This window comes from Artemia sp. Qi Xiang Cuo, chromosome 13 (assembly GCF_049724085.1).
Source record: "Artemia sp. Qi Xiang Cuo chromosome 13, ASM4972408v1, whole genome shotgun sequence".
NCBI classification, from domain to species: Eukaryota; Metazoa; Arthropoda; class Branchiopoda; order Anostraca; family Artemiidae; genus Artemia; species Artemia sp. Qi Xiang Cuo.
This window is the reverse complement of record NC_142806.1, coordinates 41503214-41521716: the sequence shown is the minus strand read 5'-3', so window position 1 is coordinate 41521716 and position 18503 is coordinate 41503214. Positions and strand designations below refer to the sequence as shown.

Below are 18503 nucleotides of genomic sequence, written 5' to 3'. Positions count from 1 at the left end.
AATAATTTTATTTTGTTGTCCCTTGCTCGAAGAGATAAGCTGCTGGTTTTTGGGTCAAACATATCCCTTTTAAAATTAAGTAAAGCAATGCATTTTTATAAATCTGTAGTCACAGGGAATATTAGTTGAGTAAAACTACACAAATACACAACAAAAGCAGAGATTATTTGGAGGAAACCTTTTTAATATTTATATCATACAAAATCACCATCATTTTATAAGAGTTTTTCAAGCTTCTGCTGGTTTTTGGTTTGAAACCAATTCCTTTTAAAATAAACTACATTAATTTTATTTTAAATCAAATCTGTAGTCAAAAGAAAGAGGAGTGTACTATAGCTATTCAAAAAAACATACAAAAGCAGAGGTTGTTTGGAGATAAGCTCTAATATTAATATGACAAAAACCACTTCGATGCCACAAGGGGTTTTTAAGCTTCTAGGTATATAGTTGCTTTTTTTCATCAGGGTTTGCAAGGGAAATCCTTATGGAAGTCAATCTTTTTTTAAATTTCGTTTGTGACAACTCCAAGACTTTCAGAAATGTCTCATATGTCCTATAGATTTACCTATTTTATGGCAAATGGGCTTTAAAATTAAACATTTTCTTGGACACGCTGAGAAAGAAAATGTTTCGACAAAATAGAACAAAACTTTGCGTATATGTTTCTTAAAATAATTTTATTTTGTTCCCTCTTGCTTCGAAAGAAAAGCTAGGGGTTTTTGGGATCAAACCAATCCCTTTTAAAAATTAAGTATAGAAATGTTTTTTTTAATCAAAACAGTAGTCAAATGGAATATTAGTGCACTTAATTTATTCAAACACAATACAAAAGCAGAGGTTGTTTGATGGTGTACTCTAATATTGACATGACAAAAACCACCTTGGTGTCACAAAGACTTTTCAAGCTTCAAGGTGCACAGCTGCCTTTTTTCATCAGGGTTTATTGGGGAAATCCTTATGGAAGTCAACGTTTCTTTTAAGTTTGTTTATGACAACTTCAAGACTTTCAGCAATGGTCGTTTTTTTTACTGTTACTGAAACGGAACTTTTCTTCGTTGGATATTTTCTTCTGCATATCTAAACGACTGCCATTGTCATTGACAAGTTCAAATTCGTTTAATTTTTCTCTAAACTCCCCTTCTTTTGCAAAACTCTTTTGCAATATGAACACTTTTGATCTATAATCTTCTAAGCCATCCATATAGAAACATCCATATACATTTGTCGTAGATTATTGATATCAGAACTTAAAGAGCCTTCGCCAGGAAATATTGAATACAATGAGTTGGCGTGCAGTCCAACTTTGCGAAAAACTACTCCTAATTGGAGGTTTCGCTGGATTCCACTGAAATAATCAAATGAACCCTCAATAAGACAAAAGGGACGGTGATTTGATAGAGCTTTTTGAAGGTTAGGGATCCATATGGAAATGAATTGTGGCAAATTTTTTTCATGAGAATATGTGCCCATAAAATGAGAAACTTTATCTGATTTAAAGGTAAATTCGTCTTCAACTATTAAGTAGTCAGTGAATTCTGTTAGGAATTTCCAATAGGGTTTAAAATCACCACGAATATGTATGACGATGCAAGATTTCTTATCTCCATTTTCGAAGCAGACCAAACCCTGTCCAACCTCCATGCTTGATGTCTCATCAGTTTTTAGAGAAGTTTTTAAATGGAAAAGATCTTCCATAATTTTTCCAGCAGAACTATCAAAGGTTACTTGACTAATTATAGCAATTCGGGGCAGCTTTAGGTCTTCCCCAAGGAATATATCTTCTTCTAATCTTTGGGTGATTCTAAGCAATTCTATAGTGTCTTTGGAACATATAGGAATAGCAAATCTTGATTCGAGAAGAAGTCGCAAAATATTTACTTTATCTCTGACTGAATATATGCTGAGAAGGTTGGAAACATCAAATTTTTGTTCTCTTTTTATTTGTTCAATTTCAGGCCAGAAATCTTCCTCAGACTCTGAAAAATTGTTTGATCCTTCATCAGGTAAATTACAATATTTTAGTTCCAGACGGTGAAGCATTCTATAAGAAACATTGGTTAAGTCGCGAGGACAATCAATGACGAATGCACTAACTAAACTTTCCTCAAGAAATTTTTGTTGCGTTAGGTTGGATATATTTTCTCTGTTTGGTATATTCAATTTAGGTTGCTTTGTTAAGTCAGTTTTAACGCTAATAACAGGAGTTAAGGACTCCATTTGGTTTTTCTCTTCAGTCTTTTGTGCGTCTTGGACAGTATTATCTTCAGCCGAAGACTTCCTCTTTTGCTGTCTTTGCAAATCCGGGAGTTGCAGCATATTTTTCCTTGCCAGCTCCAAATCATAGTTACGTTAATGAGAACGAAGATCTTGTATGTCTTGGGATTTTATATCTTTTGTTAATCTCATCCAGGCAGTTTTGATCAATTCAGCTTGATGTTTTAGCTCATTACCCACAAGACTCCACACAGGAATAAGATTTTTAAGATCTCCTCTATCTATGATAACCGCTTCTTCAGGTGTTTTTTTGATTAGTTCACAAAACAAAGGAGGAGCCGTTTGTGGTCCATAAACAGCCAAATGTATGCTCTTACTTGATTGCCTTCCTGCCTTTTGTTGTTTCTGTTGATATTCATTTTTTTTTGTAATCGGCATTTGCTTTGAAACCATTTCTTAGTCCCTGCCAAAATAACGTGGCCGCAAACTCTCTCTGCATTTGATTCTAATTCAGACACTGAGCAACAATCGCTTCCTGTAATTTCGCATGATAAATGTACTATGCCTCCGTAATGATGAATGTCGCCTGGATAATGGGACCCAAAAGTGCGCAGAAAGTCTTCAGCTTCTGAAATCGTATCTATTCTGACCAATGCGGCCTCAGCTTCACTATTTAATTTCATTTGATTAGTGGGAATTCTAAAAGCTCCTGCTGGATAAATTGCAAGCTTATTGAAAACAGTGCTTTCTAGCTTAGTGTTTCTTGAGGAACAATCCTTCTTGTAACTCTTGTCGTCAAATTTGATTCCAGCTGAAAGTAACTTTAAATTAATACTACCACCAATGGTCCATCCACTCTCTATAAATCTACTTACTTCATCTTTGGACTGGTCAGTACTGTTAGAATAGATAGTTCTCGATTCAATTGGCTTAGAACTTCCGAGGAGTTCAATTTCTTCTGGGAGTTCAAGTAAAGGCACCTTTGCTTTTAGCAGCAAATTAGAGTCGTCTGTACCATAGAAAACACCATATCGTGCAAGACCAGAACTAAGCCGAGAGACAAAAGAATTATCTGTAGGACTTTTTTTAGCATCCATAGATGTGTCATTTAGCTCTGAAACAACGTCTTCCAGTATCTGTCTCATTTCTTCTTCAGATATATTTGATAGAACATCTTGTGGTGTAAAACCTGAGCCAGATAAAATTTGAACATTCCCTGAAAACCGATTTAGAAAATCTGCAGCAGATGAACGATTGATTGGCTTTTCTTGAAGAAGACCTGTAGCTTCTCTTCCATAACTGCTCAAGACACACATTTTTCTCTACGATCTATAAAAGAATATGTATATAAACAACCTATTAACAACAAACGTACAACTAAAATTAATCTTGTAAAAAGGTAATCAGCAACATGTAAATCGATTTTCGGGAAATTCTACTTTTGGTCCCCATAGTAGTCTTTTTTGGGACCTAAACTCGATGTAGTAGTTTTTTTTTTATTTGAGCCTTTAAATATTTTGGATTTTATCAACCCATTTGATACTCATAAAGGAATATTTTTGGCCCTTTCAAAGACCCCATTTTCAAGGGAATGATGTAACATTATTTCGTTTTTAATTTAAGTTATTCATGGTCCAAAAACTCATGACTACAAATTTAAAACTGACCATGATAAAAGATATTAGACCATTTCTGAGCCTTCTACGCCCTCCCGTCCTAGAACGAAACATTTGATTCCTTAGATCCATACAACGAACCCTGAAAGTTTTGAGCCAATTAGACACCAATCAACCAACAAGCACCTTTTTTCCATTATAAAACATATGCTTGAACAATCAGGAATATGTACTATTTACAGTACTTGCCGCAGTGGCTCTGCGGACCATTTCATCTTTGAAGGCAAATTTACTAGACCTTACAACTGTTTTAGACAAAATGAATAATTCAAAATTTCATTGCATGTCTTTTGGTGTTACTGAGAGGGGCTGGTTTTCTGTCAATCAGAATATACCCTTAAAAGGACATGTAAAATATAGTCGCTAATTAAGTGAGCTCCTTCTATAGTTTTTAAGAGCTCCCCTTCCATAGAGAGTCTAAAAAAAACAACAACACAAGACACTGCAGGCTTGTGGCTCTTTATTACAGGCAGCACTAGAACGTTACCTCTGAAATTAATAATGCCGTCAATATTTATTGCTTCTATTTAAAGGTCAACATTCTTTGTACTTGTTATAATATGTATATATGTTATAAATGTACTTTGTAATGTTTTTTTCGGGTTTTGTCCGGCATGCAGTAATGCATTGGATTGTGTTTTTTTAAATGAGATGTTTGTTTATTTATTTATTGTAACCCGTTTGTAAATAAAAAAAAAAAAAAAATAGTTTTCTGTTGTTTTTAATGTTTGTAATCTCTATAGTATAATTTATGTTTCGCATGGCGGCTTTAAAAAGCTGAGTTTTAATAGAAAAGTCTTTAAATTTAAAGTAAAAATGAGTTGATTTCATAGCCTTTTTTCTTATATTTCAAGCATAATACCTAAATATGGCCTAAAGGAGAAAAATAGAAAAGCAAGAATCAAATAGTTCATAGCACCGAGCTCCATAGATAAGTGTTAACAGGAAGGTTGACATATTACACACTACTGATGAAGTTAGTGTCACAAAAAAGTTATCAGTATATAGGATTACACAGTCCAAAGTAAGAGCCTTGGGTTAGCTATCCCCCAGGCTCCCACTACTCCCCCAATAAAAAATACAAACAAATCATAGGTATTTTGATTGTCATGCATATGTTACTTTTTTGTCAATCCCCCTCTGTAAAATTGCACCACCCTTCTGTAATGATTTAATTCAAATTCCCATCATAGTTTGTAAAATTTTCATCTTCATTAGCTTAGCCTAAACTGTAATAGTATCATAGTAGTAACGGTAGTTATAGGAACAGTAGCAGCAGAGGTAGTGTTGTACCAGTAGTATTAGTAGTAATTGTACTAGCAGCAGCATTAATAGCGGTAGAAGCAGGTACTTGTTGCTTTTTGGTCCGTTGAGCATCCCACTCATGATGCCCCTGAAGTTTCCTCTTGATACGGTAAGCCGTTCCAAAAATACGGCTGATACCCCCGTGGCAGCAATCTGTATGCAAAGAGTAAGTTTTGATGTAGTTCAACTTGCCCCCTCCCAACGTTTCCTCAGATGTTTTATTTCAATTCCTAAGCCTTGGTGGTACTTGCTACAGAAGCAGTAGTTTTTGTGATGGTGGTAGTAGTAGAAGTTGTGGTAGTTTTAATAACAATAGTCAAACAGTTCGTGGTAACGAACTGTAAGTAAGGAGCGACCCGGCTCAATCGTAACCGAAACTCTAGAAAACGGTTTTTGATACCAACAGATAGATCAAAAAAATAAGATTTTAATTGTTATTTCAAATACATAACTTTCATCAAGTTTTATCCTATTAAAAGTTACACGCCTGAGAAAATTTGCCTGATTTTCGAAAAAAGGGGGAAAGACCCCCTAAAAGTTATAGAACCTTAATGTAATTTACACCATCATATTCAGCGTATCAAAGAACCCTACTTTAAAGGTTTTAAGCTCCTATCTACAAAAATGTGCAATTTTGCATTTTTTGCCAGAAGAAAGATCACGGATGCGTGTTTATTTGTTTGTTTGTTTGTTTGTTTTTTTTGTCCCAGGGGTGATTGTATCGACCCAGTGGTCCTAAAATATCGTGGGAGGGCTCATTGGACCGGAAATTAAAAGTTCTATTGACCTTTTTAAGTGACCAAATAAAATGGAGGGCAACTAGGCCCCCTCCCACGCTCATTTTTTTCCCAAAGTCTCCCGATCAAAATTTTGAGATAGCCATTTTGTTCAGCATGGTCGAAAATATGATAAAAATGTCTTTTAGGATAACTTGATCCCCCAAAGTCCCCAGGGGAGGGCTGAAAGTTATGAACTTTACTCAATGTTAACATATAGTATTGGTTATTGGGAAGTATACAGACTTTTTCAGAGGAGATTTTTCTGGTAGGTGGGGGAAGGAGAGGGTCGGGGGCTATATGGAAGGATCTTTCCATGAAGGAAGTTTTCATGGGGGAAGGGAAATTGCCATGAAGGGGGCACCGGACTTGCCAGCATTATTTATTGGTTATTGGGAAGTATACAACCATTTTCAGGAAGGATTTTTTCTGGAGGGGGGCTAGAGGAGGGGGTTACTCTGGAGAATATTTCCGTGGAGGATGTTCCTTTGGGGTAAGGGACATTTCTATAAAGGGGGCGCCGGATTTCCAAGCATTATTTAAGAAACGATCAGAAATTAAATAAAAAAAAACAAGTTTTTTCAACTGAAATGTAAGAAGGAATATTAGAACTTAAAACGAACAGAAATTATAACGTATGTGAGGGGGTTCTCCCCCAAGTCAATACCTCGCTCTTTACGCTACAGTTTATTTTTAGTGCTTTCAAAAGAGCTATCTATTCTAATTAAACGGCCTTTGTGATTCAGGGGTTTGTGAATCAAAATTTTTTTTAACTTTTAACGTAAAGAGCGTGGTAATGACTAAGGGGAGAGCCCCTTCATATACGTAATAACATATACGTAATAAAAAAAACAATAAAAAAACAAGCGATACGGCTCAATAGTAATCGAAACTTTTAAAAACGAAATTTTGATGTCAATAAATGTATCAAAAGAATGTGTTTATAATGCTGATCCTAAATATATAAATTTTATTAAGTTTAGTATTACTCATCAAAGGCTACGAGCCTGAGAAAATTTACTCGATTTTTTAAAGAGGGGGGAAACATCCCCTACAAGTGAAAGAATTTTAATGAAAATCACACCGTCAGATTCAGCGTATCAGAAAACCCTATTACATAGATTTCAAGCTCATATCTGCAAAAATCTGCTACTTAGTATTTTTTGCCAGAAGAAAAATATACGAATATAGAATTTAGTTACGTAAGTTAATTTGTAAAGACATCCATTTAGCAAAAGAAAAGTAAAATTTTTATGCAAATAAAAGCTGCATTAACTAAAAAACGATCAGAAATTAAATAAAAAAAAACAAGTTTTTTAAACTGAAAGTAAGGAGCGACATTAAAACTTAAAACGAACAGAAATTATTCCGTGTATGAAAGGGGCTGTCCCCTCCTCAACGCCTCGCTCTTTACGCTAAAGTCTGACTCTGTCTCACAACTTTATTTTTTAAAACAATAAAAAACTTTAGCGTAAAGAGCGGGCGTTGAGGAGGGGACAGCCCCTTTCATATACGGAATAATTTCTGTTCGTTTTAAGTTTTAATGTCGCTCCTTACTTTCAGTTTAAAAAACTTGTTTTTTTTTATTTAATGGCGTACAAATATTCCCTTTTTGGGCAATTGATCATCTCGCTTATCATTTCCTAAAAGCTTCAAATTAGTGTACTTAGTCATTCCTGAGTTACGCCCTTTTGACAGCCAGTATGCAACGTGTATTGATTTAGTTCAACAATTTTTTCAACATTCTCTGAAATACTTACCTGAATACCCTTCCTTAATTTGGAAAGTTAAGGTCAAACACGCCCACCTTTCTCATTAACTTATGTCATTTGTAAACAATGAATTATTGTCTATTATGCAGGCCTTGACCTGACTGTGGGGAGTTAACGGTACTTTTGTAGAAAACGGTAAGTCTATTGCGAAAACAGGTACGGATTACCCGGTACTTATATGAGACGCTGTATAAAGATAGGCATTATACAAGGTTTCTCACTTCAGGAACTATATTCAAACTTTAGATTTTTGGGGTTTAGGGGGACTAAAAGGTAAATAGGTTTTGTTAGATTATGTTACGTATTTAATATATGTTATGCTTTACCCCCCCCCCCTTAAATTGAAAATATATAGCCTAATTTTGTTCATAAGCTATTATAATTTCATCCTATTTTGTTTTGTTTCATTAACATTAACGAAAATTCAAATTTCACGCACTTATTGCTTTCTACAAAAGTATTGAGTTAACATCCTGTTTTTTTTTTTTTGGAAACGATGAGCGTAAGGGGGGGGGGGGGTACCCACAAATCATTTTTTACTTTTAAAAAGGGTATTTTCAAACGGTTTTTGACTATAAAATCTCCAATCCAATTAGTCCCGTCCGAAGTTTATACGGTTACTCATATAAAAACCTCATAAGCCCTAAGGACATAACTAACAACCCTTGCCCTATTACTCTATGGGGGTTGGTCAATCCTGGAGGCATTGCTATATCTTCTTTGGACTGTAAGAAATGTCCTTCTAATTTTAGATTTAATATCAAGTTGCTATGAATTTGGTCGAATCCGGCTTAAGCCAATGTTCTTTCAGAGTATATTTCTGATGAACTAATTTTGTAACCCTTTCTCTTTTTAACACAGTTTCCTTATTTTGCAATACACCCTTTCTTAGAAGGTTTGAATTTAGATACGTTTGTTGACAGAACATATCCTTTTATATAGCATGAGATTGACCATAGAAGGCAGTTGGGTTTTTGGCTTTGCGCAAGCTTTTCGTATGCATGTAGAATGTAAGTCTAATATGTTCCTTGCTCTTTCTTAATTTTATTATGTTAAAATCTTAGTAAATGGATATATATATATATATATATATATATATATATCCCATTCTTTAATATTATTATTAAATTCCTTTAAGCAGGAACATATTAGTCTTAATATACTAGTTATTATGCTTGATTTCCTTAAATAATAATAAAAACTTTACTTCAAGCAATTATAGAACAAGAATTGATCTTCGATTATGAATAATAATCATTGAACATTGAGTTTATATGAAATAACTATTAATTAAAAGGTTCTCTTCTTTAATAATAAAATATTATTTTTTCTTATACCTGTGTTGTATTGATTATTTATTTTCGCTGGTCAGGATTTTATCAATACCTCACTCTCACTTGGTACATTTTATCCATTAAGGCTTATTTCGGGGATCTCGGGTCTCATGGCTGAGTTTGGGCATGGAGTCATCACCATGAGAAGACCCCCCCCTTACAAAATGGTGGCAGCGAAAACGCGATGCGCTTCTATTGAATTAAAAGCGCCGCTTTGTAATGCTACGCTTAATTTTGAGAGAGCAGAATCCTTATTATAAATCCTTTTTGTAATTTTTTTAATACTTAAACTACCAAAATTAATTGAATCCCTTAAATTTTTCTTCACCTTCAATCCTTGCCTGTACGCTTATGCTTTTTTTTAGATCTATAAAAACAAGACTAGACGCCATAATAAAAACAGTCAAATTATATTTGGGTATTGCTCAATTTGGTACCCTCGTAAATGAATGGTTGGTTGTTGGAGTATAGATAGATGCCTTTTCCTCAGTTCCAGTTCACTCAAACAGGATTAGTTGGTTGCTTAAGTTTGGTAAGCTATAATTAATTTCTCCTTAAGTAATGTCCCTACCTCGGGAAAGTGATAAACCGGAAGCCTCAGCCCTTGGGCAAGCTTCTAATCTTAATACAGGAGCTACGCCAGCTCCAGTATTCCAACATGTAGCTTATATTACAAGGTCGGATCTGTAAGAAATGTCCTTCTAATTTTAGAATTAATATCAAGTTGCTATGAATTTGGTCGTATCCGGCTTAAGCCAATCTTCTTTAAGAGTATATTTCTGATGAACTAATTTTGTAACCATTTCTCTTTTTAAGACAGTTTCCTTATTTTGCAATACACCCTTTCTTAGAAGGTTTGAATTTAGATACGTTTGTTGACAGAACATATCCTTTTATATAGCATGAGATTGACCATAGAAGGCAGTTGGGTTTTTGGCTTTGCGCAAGCTTTTCGTATGCATGTAGAATGTAAGTCTAATATGTTCCTTGCTCTTTCTTAATTTTATTATGTTAATATCTTAGTGAATGGATATATATATATATATATATATCCCATTCTTTAATATTATTATTAAGTTCCTTTAAGCAGGAACATATTAGTCTTAATATACTAGTTATTATGCTTGCTTTCCTTAAATAATAATAAACCTTACTTCATGCAATTATAAAACAAGAAATGATCTTCGATTATGAATCATAATCATTGAACATTGAGTTTATATGAATTAACAATTAATTAGAAGGTTATCTTCTTTAATAATAAAATCTTAGTTTTTCTTATACCTGTGTTGTTTTGTTTATTTATTTTCGATGATCAGGATTTTAGTCAAGATATCTCTCTCACTTGGTTCATTTCGTCTATTGAGGCTTATTTAGGGGTTCTTGGGTCTCATGGCTGAGTTTGGGCATGGAGTCATCACCATGAGAAGACCCCCCCCCCTTACAGGACTATTTTGAACACAATGGCAATCTCATAATTTTAATCAGATGCGCCGGTTACCCTACATTATTTTTGAATCTTGAAATGGAATTAAAACTTCCAGTTTCCAATTAAATGAGCCTCTTCTAAAGTTTATACGACCTTCCCTTACATAAAAACCTTATATGCCTAAGGGGTATAACTTAAAACTCTTGCCCCCAGGTGCTGAGGGGTTGATTCAAACACGAAGACCTTATTATATAAACTTTGTACTATTTTGAATAAAATGAGTATCTCAAAATTTCTATCAGACGCATTTGGGGAAAAGAAGACGTAAGGGGGGGGGGCTATTTACCCTCCAATCACTTTTAACTCTTATAAGTGGGGACAAGAACTTCTGATTTCCATTCAATGAGCCTCATCAAAAATTTAGGACACCACCCCTTCCATAAAAACCTTATAGTTATTAAGGGGAACAAATATAACTTATAGCCCTTGTCCTGAGGACCATAGGGGCTCTTATTCTCAAAGACTTAATTTTTGGACCTTTCAACTAGGCTGAAGAAATGGCTATCTCAAAATTTTCATCGGATGTGTTTGGGGAAGTGATTCGTGTGTGGGGGGTGGCTGGTTGCCCTCCAATCACTTCCGACCTTTGAAAAGGGCTCTATAACCTTTTCATTTCCAAACAAATGAACCCCTCTTGAAGTTTCTAATACAACTCTTTCTATACGAAGTGCCCTGTGCCCTGGTCTGAAAAAAAAGAACAAAAAATAACTACACTCGCTTCTCGATAACTCAAGCCTTGATAACTCGAAATCCTCAAGGAGATTTTCAATCCGCTTGAAAAGACCTGCCTAAATTGAAGAAAGAAACATACATAACTCAAAATAACTTTTTGGCTATATTTTACTTCTGTAACTCGATATGACCCAATAACTACCTCTATAAATCGAAATTCAGTAGACACACCGAATTTAATTTTTACGGTACCGTTGCACTAATTGGTACACAGCACTATAGACTGTCCAAGGAATGTAGTCATGGAGACCCGTAAAGCGGGTAATTGCCATCTCAATTGATCGCAAAGCGTTGTTTCTCATTGAATTTACAATATTTTAACTGCTATTTTTTTGGGGTTTGGGGTGAGGAGGAGGTACCTAAGTTAGGTTACGTATTTAATACATGCTATGCTTTACCTCCAACCCCTATAATGTACAAATATATAGCCCAAATTTGTTTCTAAACTCTTATATATTTATCCTATTTTATTTTATCTCATTAGCATTAACCGAACTTGACTTCTTTCGTGTGTACCATTAAATGAAACAGCACCATTTTTACTATAGCTTTATAAGTCGGAGTTCACCTCTATATCTCCGGTACAAGATAATTTTGAGCCTGATAACAGTTGGCTTGAGAATTTTAAAAAGAAGTACAATATAAGGTTTAAGAAAGTTTGTGGTGAGAGAGCGCATGTGGACACTAATGCGTGGGGTGAGTGAAAGGGTTCGTTAAAGAGTATTTTGAAAGAATAGACTATCTAACGAAAACTATTTTAGCACTGATGAAACGGCTTGTTACATCAAGCAGGGGCAGATCCAGGATTTGTTTGAGGGGGAGGGAGCAGATAGGTTGCGTTCCCTATTTTTTTATATCTAAAATTGGGCATATTTTCGTTCTCTACACATAATACTATTTGAAAAAAAAAACTTATAAACAACAGTGGGCACTTTTGCATAGGATATTGCAATCTTCACGTATTCAGCTTTTACGGAATAAAAGGTCTAAATTCAATTTTTCTGAAAATATCTTTTCAGAAAATCTAAACGAATGTTATTTTTATTTTAATAGACGCTAATTCTAAGGAGATGTCCCAACTAATCAACTCTAAGAGTCCATCTTTTAACTTCCGTGACGTGTTATGTTACCAGCTTCTATCCAATTTTCTGGGTTTTTAAACACGATGCAATTTTAATATCTTGTAAGCACATGTCAATTTTTTTCTTGTATTTTTCTGGCTATTATTCGATGTTCAATTACAATTTTTCATGGGGAAGATTAAAAGAGAGCACTTTTTTTTCCGATGTTGAATGTAAAAATTTTAGATTGAATTTACGACTTAGACTAAAAAAAACACATGCTGAGCATTAGTTACAGAAATGTAGAATAGAACGAGGAATTGATAAATAACTGCTTAAAGAAAGAAAGGCAAATTAAAGACAAAGAAAATCAGCAAAAAATGGAGGTGAACACGCCTTCCATCCCCATGGAGGGACTCAGGATCATGGCGGACTAGGATGGTTAACTGGGGACCATAGATGGCTAGAAGAGATGTAGGCTATCACGGATCACGGCATGTCACTGGTCAAGGAATACCAGGGGAGAGGGTTACGGGGGACCACTCATCATGAAGAATCTAGATTTCAACGAGTCAAGGAGGGGCAGGGTTTTCAATAGTTGGTTAACTGAGTTTTTTTTAACTGAAAGTGAGGAGCGACATTAAAACTTAAAACGAACAGTTGAAGGCATAGGTATTAGACCTTTTGACGAGGTTGGACAAAAGGAAAATTTGAATCAGTGTCGAAGAGAGGAGGCTTCTAAAAAGATCAAGAAAGAGAGGGGGTGGTTGCCCCCTCCCTTCTAATCAATCTTCAGCATCCCCTTGATGTACATTGAAAGTTTCAACTGAAAACCCTCGGCCGTTCCTTAGATATTACAGACATTCCTTTTTGACAACCAGCAAGTACATAGCGCGTTTTGATCTATTGGGCATCCCTCAAATCATTCCTTTAAAGTTTCACCTTAACATTCTAAGCTTTTTAGAGACCCAGGATCAAACAAACCCTCTTTCTCAATAGAATACCTTGCAAGCTGATAACAGACAACTTGCATAACTTACAGCCGTCGCCCCGGGGGTTGTTGGGGACTGTGTCAACCCCAGAGTTATTTGACATCTGGATTTCAAGAACACAATGGCTGTTGGGGTTCCACCCCTGTTTCTTTTCCTTTCAGATAAATGACCTATTTTCGTTTTCTTAATTACATTTGCTTAAAGTATAATTTCAAAAGACAGGTTAAATTCCCGTTACTAAGCGATAGTGGTTTTGCAACAAGTAAGCTTTGAATTAAGTTTTATTTTTGTACTTCCTGGTTTGGGAGTCATTGAAAGATAATGCTAAGAGGTAGAATTGGGTTTGAATGCGGACGGAGATGATTGGCTGGGCCAAGCGAAGGTCCACCCATATGAACAGTGCTGTAAAGATTATTATTATTTTTTAGTCTGCGCTTTGACCTCATTCGGGGATATATATATTTTTGTGGTACTATTGTGACCTTTTGGAGGAATAAAAGTAAGGTATTTTCTACAAACTGTGTACTAGTTTCCGTAACCCAGGAGGGGTAGGAATAGAGCTACGAGGTACCGTCATTATTATATTGACAGGGAGGTTTGTTACCTCCAAGGAGAGAGTTAAGAGATTTTCTAGCCGTAACCCAAGGTGGGTACATTTGGCCTTAGAAAGTGGCCATTTGACCACTCGATCGCGTTATCATACCCGGGGACAGGGTATACTGTAAATCTGGTAGTACCAAACCCGATATTTGCAGAACCGGTGTGGTAGACACGGGCATAGCATTATAATTTGGGGACGGGGCTTTCCCCTTCAATAAGGGGTGACACCCGTATTTTACCACGCCAGTGGTGTTGTGGCCTACCGGTATTACTGCCAGCGGCTAAACGCCACGAAAATTAATGGCAGCAACAAAAGAAGCTATCAACAGCACTGATAGTAAAAGAATTTCGCGTTTTAGAAAAGATTAGCCAATTTATCCTACATAGTGAGAGTAGACTATCGTGATGACATATACAGAGAAAATGAAAAAAACGGAATCAATTATAACAATAATAAAGATATATTATGGGTTATGCCTTGTGAGATCATAATTGCAAAATTTACGAATCAATATATCGCAAAACTAATTAGTATTCAAAAATATAAGGCTAAAATTGCTGCGTGTCAAAACAATTTTTTGCGAGAGACCGGAAGTTAAATGATAAAAGAATTTTCATTTAGACTGAAGAGGTAATTTGAAGTTAACAGAATTTTGAAATTATGTCGGACAGAGATGAGATTAAATCAAGACCGAAAAGGGCGAGTGAAGCCCATAGAAAAAGTAGGAAAATAGAAAGAAAAGCTCATATGGAGGGCTTAGAGAGAGAGAGTTCCGATAATATAAGAAAAAAATGCGGGCTGAGAAAGATGAAATAAGAAAGAATAGAAAAGAGGACGGAAAGGCTAGAGTAACCTATATAGAAAGAGACAATACGCATATAGAACGAACAGATTCAGAAAATGGATTAAGAAAAAATAATGAAAGACGAAATCAAAGTAGTCCGAGTAGAAGGAGCAGTGTTGAATTGAGTTCCAGCAGGAGCTCGCGAAAAAGCACTCAAATAGATACAACACAACAAATATTAAATTTCATGAGAGAAAGAGAGGTAGTCAGAGAAAAAAAGGTGATTCACGGGAAAGAAAATCGTCCATATTTCCGATTATTTTCAGGGCATGTTTGTGGATTGAATCAAGCCTTTTCAGGTGGGATGTAAATGTTGACTGCCAAATTGACGCACAATACTGTAGATGAGGCTTGATAAGTCCATTATAAAGTAGACGAAGGGTTTTTTGAGGGAATGTGTGTTTCAGTTTCCTGATAATCCCAAGATTACGGGAGAGCCTCAGCTCCACAGCGTGGATGTGATGTACAAAGGATAAGTTTTCGTCAAGAAGTACACCTAGGCACCTGGCATAGCCAGTTTTCGGTAGTCTGATCGTTCCTCGAGAGGTCGTTATTCCTGATACCTCTGGGCGAAGAGATCCAATCCTTGAGAAGAAGAGAACGCTAGATTTGTCAACATTTATTACAAATCAATTGTCATCCATCCAAATGTAACTTTCTTCTAAGATGACCTCAAGTTTACTCTGGAGCGCTGACATGTCGGTGTCACAGGAGGCCAGTGTAGTGTCATCCGCGAACGCCACAAGTTCATCCGCTTCATCACCGTTGCTCCAAAATTCTAGGTCGCAACATAACTTGCAGTACCGTGAAGTCCTGGAGTTAGGGTTCAGAACGCGACTTAGGTCATCCACATGAACCAGGAATAACAGTGGGCCTGAGATTGAGCCTTGCGGCACACCGAAGTTGACAACGGTGTTATTCAGCGGATCTTCTCCTATATAAACACGTCGGCTACTAAGGTAAGACCGGAACCATCGTAGAGCCTCTCCTCTAACCCCAATCTGCTCTATTTTACCTAATAAAATCTCATGATCCATACTGTCGAACGCTTTTTTATGTCAAGTAAAATAGCAGTTGGCACAAGTCCCAGGTCAAGTGCTTTATTAATGAATAGGCTTAGTGATGCCAGGGCATCTTCCGTCGAGTGTCCGGGTCTGAATCCAAATTGGTGTTCGTTAAGGAATCCCTTAGCTTCCAGGAGTAAAGTTGGTTCTTCATAGGTTTTTCAAACACTTTGGAAAACACCGAAAGAATAGAGATGGGTCGAAAGTTAGACGGGTCATCCTGAGGGCCACCTTTGTGGAGGGGAACTATTCTTGCCTTCTTGAGAAGTGATGGAAACACGCCCGTCTCCAAGGAGAGGTTTACCAAATGTGTTAAAGGTTGTACTACGGACGGCAATACTGCTTTCAACACTTTAGTATGGACGCGGTCGAATCCAGAGGCAGATGCTCCCCTCAAGCCTTTGACAATCATCGAAACATCCGTCGAAGTTACAGGAATGAGTGCCATTGACTTGACACACGCTGGGCCCAAAAAGTCCCTGTAGGACTTTCTGGGGGGTAGTGCTGTGTTAGCCGTTTTTTCTCCAATTTTGGCGAAGAAGGTACAAAGAGCTTTTGCAATTTGTGGTGGTTCAGTCAAGGTTTCTCGATCAACCGTAATTTTGGATGGTAGTTCAGGCTGTTGGCTATTCGGTCGTAAAACTAAATTGACTGTCTTCCATAATTTCCTTCCATCCTTCCCACTTTCGGCTACCCTTTGATTAAAGTAATCCCTTTTAGCTTTTCTGAGAACTGAGCGTAGGCATTTCTTATAAATTTCATAACTCCGCAGGCTAGCTACATTTGGTAGATTACGGTAGTCAGCCCAGAGATTATTCTTTTTTTCGATACACCTGAGTAAACTCTCTGTAACCCACGGGCAAATTTGTGCGTTTTTTCTTCCACGTTTCTTTATTTTTTTTTTAAGACAACATGCCTCATATAGTGTTGTAAATGTGATGTGAAAAATTTCAAATCCTTCATTCAGATCTTCTTTCTCCATACCGCTATCCCCATGTCGTTTTTTACAATTTCTCGTTAAGTAACCGTAATTTTTATTAACACAGATCTAAAACCGGAATATAATCTCTAGTTTTTGAAAATGACCTTGTTGCCTTTGATGTTTCGAAAACGGTACATAAGGGGAAGTGGTCCGACATGTCACTGATGATTACTAAAGCCGAGAGTGGAGGTAGAGTACAAAAAATATTGTCTATTAGGGAATGAGTACTCTCAGTTACTCTTGTTGGGATAGTTGTCGACGGGTAAAGATTAGATCCAGACATAAGAGTGAGAAGTTCATTAGCGGTATTAGTTAGGGGATAGGCTAGGTTGATGTTGAAATCACCCATGATGACCACATCGTGATTCTGTTTTTCAAACATTTGGAGTGTTTCCAATAAATATTCCAAAAACGAAGAAACAGAACCTGGCGGTGATCGGTAAATCTCTCCAACGATTACCTTCCGTTGTGAAGGAAGGGACATATCAAGAACAAGTGACTCAAAAATACCTTCTTTATTTCGAGTAAGTTTGCCATTAGCACAGACTGGGTATTCGCTCTTTGTGTAGATTGCCAATCCTCCTCATGCTGACTCTTTTCTGTGTACAAAATTCGATGTATACCCGGGGATATCTACCAGGATGTCAGTCTGCCTCGACAGGAATGTTTCACACAGTCCAAGAACGTCAGGTCGTATTTGTCGGCAAATGGTCATTACATCTGTCAGTGACGAACATAATCCTTGGCAGTTGATCTGAACTATACTGCGCTGAGATTCAGAGCATCCCTGGGGCATACTCATTAACTGAATATATTTACTTCGAGGAAATTCATTTTCGCTAAAAAAAGAACAATTATTTTCATTACTAATTACTCTATTAAAAATTTCTTCCAAATTTAAGAACGACTTTTTTAACTGTTCTAACTTTTTTTGAGCTGCTGGCAAGATAGTGGGCCTCGGTGACGAAGACAAGGAACTCAAAACTTACCCAAAACTCTCTGGGGAATGTGGTCGCATCTTGGAGCAAAGCGGAGAGCCGTGAGAAATGCACACACCCGAATGAACTTCATTGAAACTGCAACAAAAACTGATGTAAACAAACATAAATTACCACAAGAAACCCAGAAAAATGAAAAATGAAACATTTCTGGAAAACAAATCACTCATTTCGGCAAGCGACAAAAAAAAAACTAATTCATCAATGAAAATCTTTTCCGTTTCCGCTGCTGTAGCCCCAATAAAAAAAAAAAAAAAATCTTAGCTAATGTTATCATTTTTTTTCCTTCATCTCTTCGACTACAGCAGGCGGAGCTATCAGAGAACAACAAACAAATCACATTAATAACATTTCAAGCATCAAAGTCGGTACCGTCAGGTTCGGTGGGTACTGCCAACTTTAGTGGATCAAAGCAGTCGTCTTGAGATTTAGTCCATTGTAAATTTCGTGACTTTTTGACCTCTAACCACAGTCTTATTCCTCGCTCGACAACACGAGTTTCTGCAACCTTTTCTGCTGCCGATTTAGAACTTTTCAGCTTGTACCCGAGTGCTAGTAATTCTTTTCTTCGTTTACCGAGCTCAGCTGGCAAGTCTGTTGACACACTGAAACCCGTTTTTTTTAGCTTTCCACATTCTTTCATAAGAGCTGAGCGTTCAGTTT

At 36.4% G+C, this 18503-nt stretch overlaps 1 protein-coding gene and 1 pseudogene across 2 annotated transcripts in view; one reads left to right on the top strand and one right to left on the bottom strand.

Annotated features, from left to right (window-relative positions):
- Positions 1-18503, top strand: part of gbb (TGF-beta family member glass bottom boat) — a 113644-nt gene that overhangs the window by 12380 nt on the left and 82761 nt on the right. The gene's annotated exons all lie outside the window — the stretch shown is intronic.
- LOC148945292 (uncharacterized) lies at positions 795-15415 on the bottom strand (annotated as a pseudogene).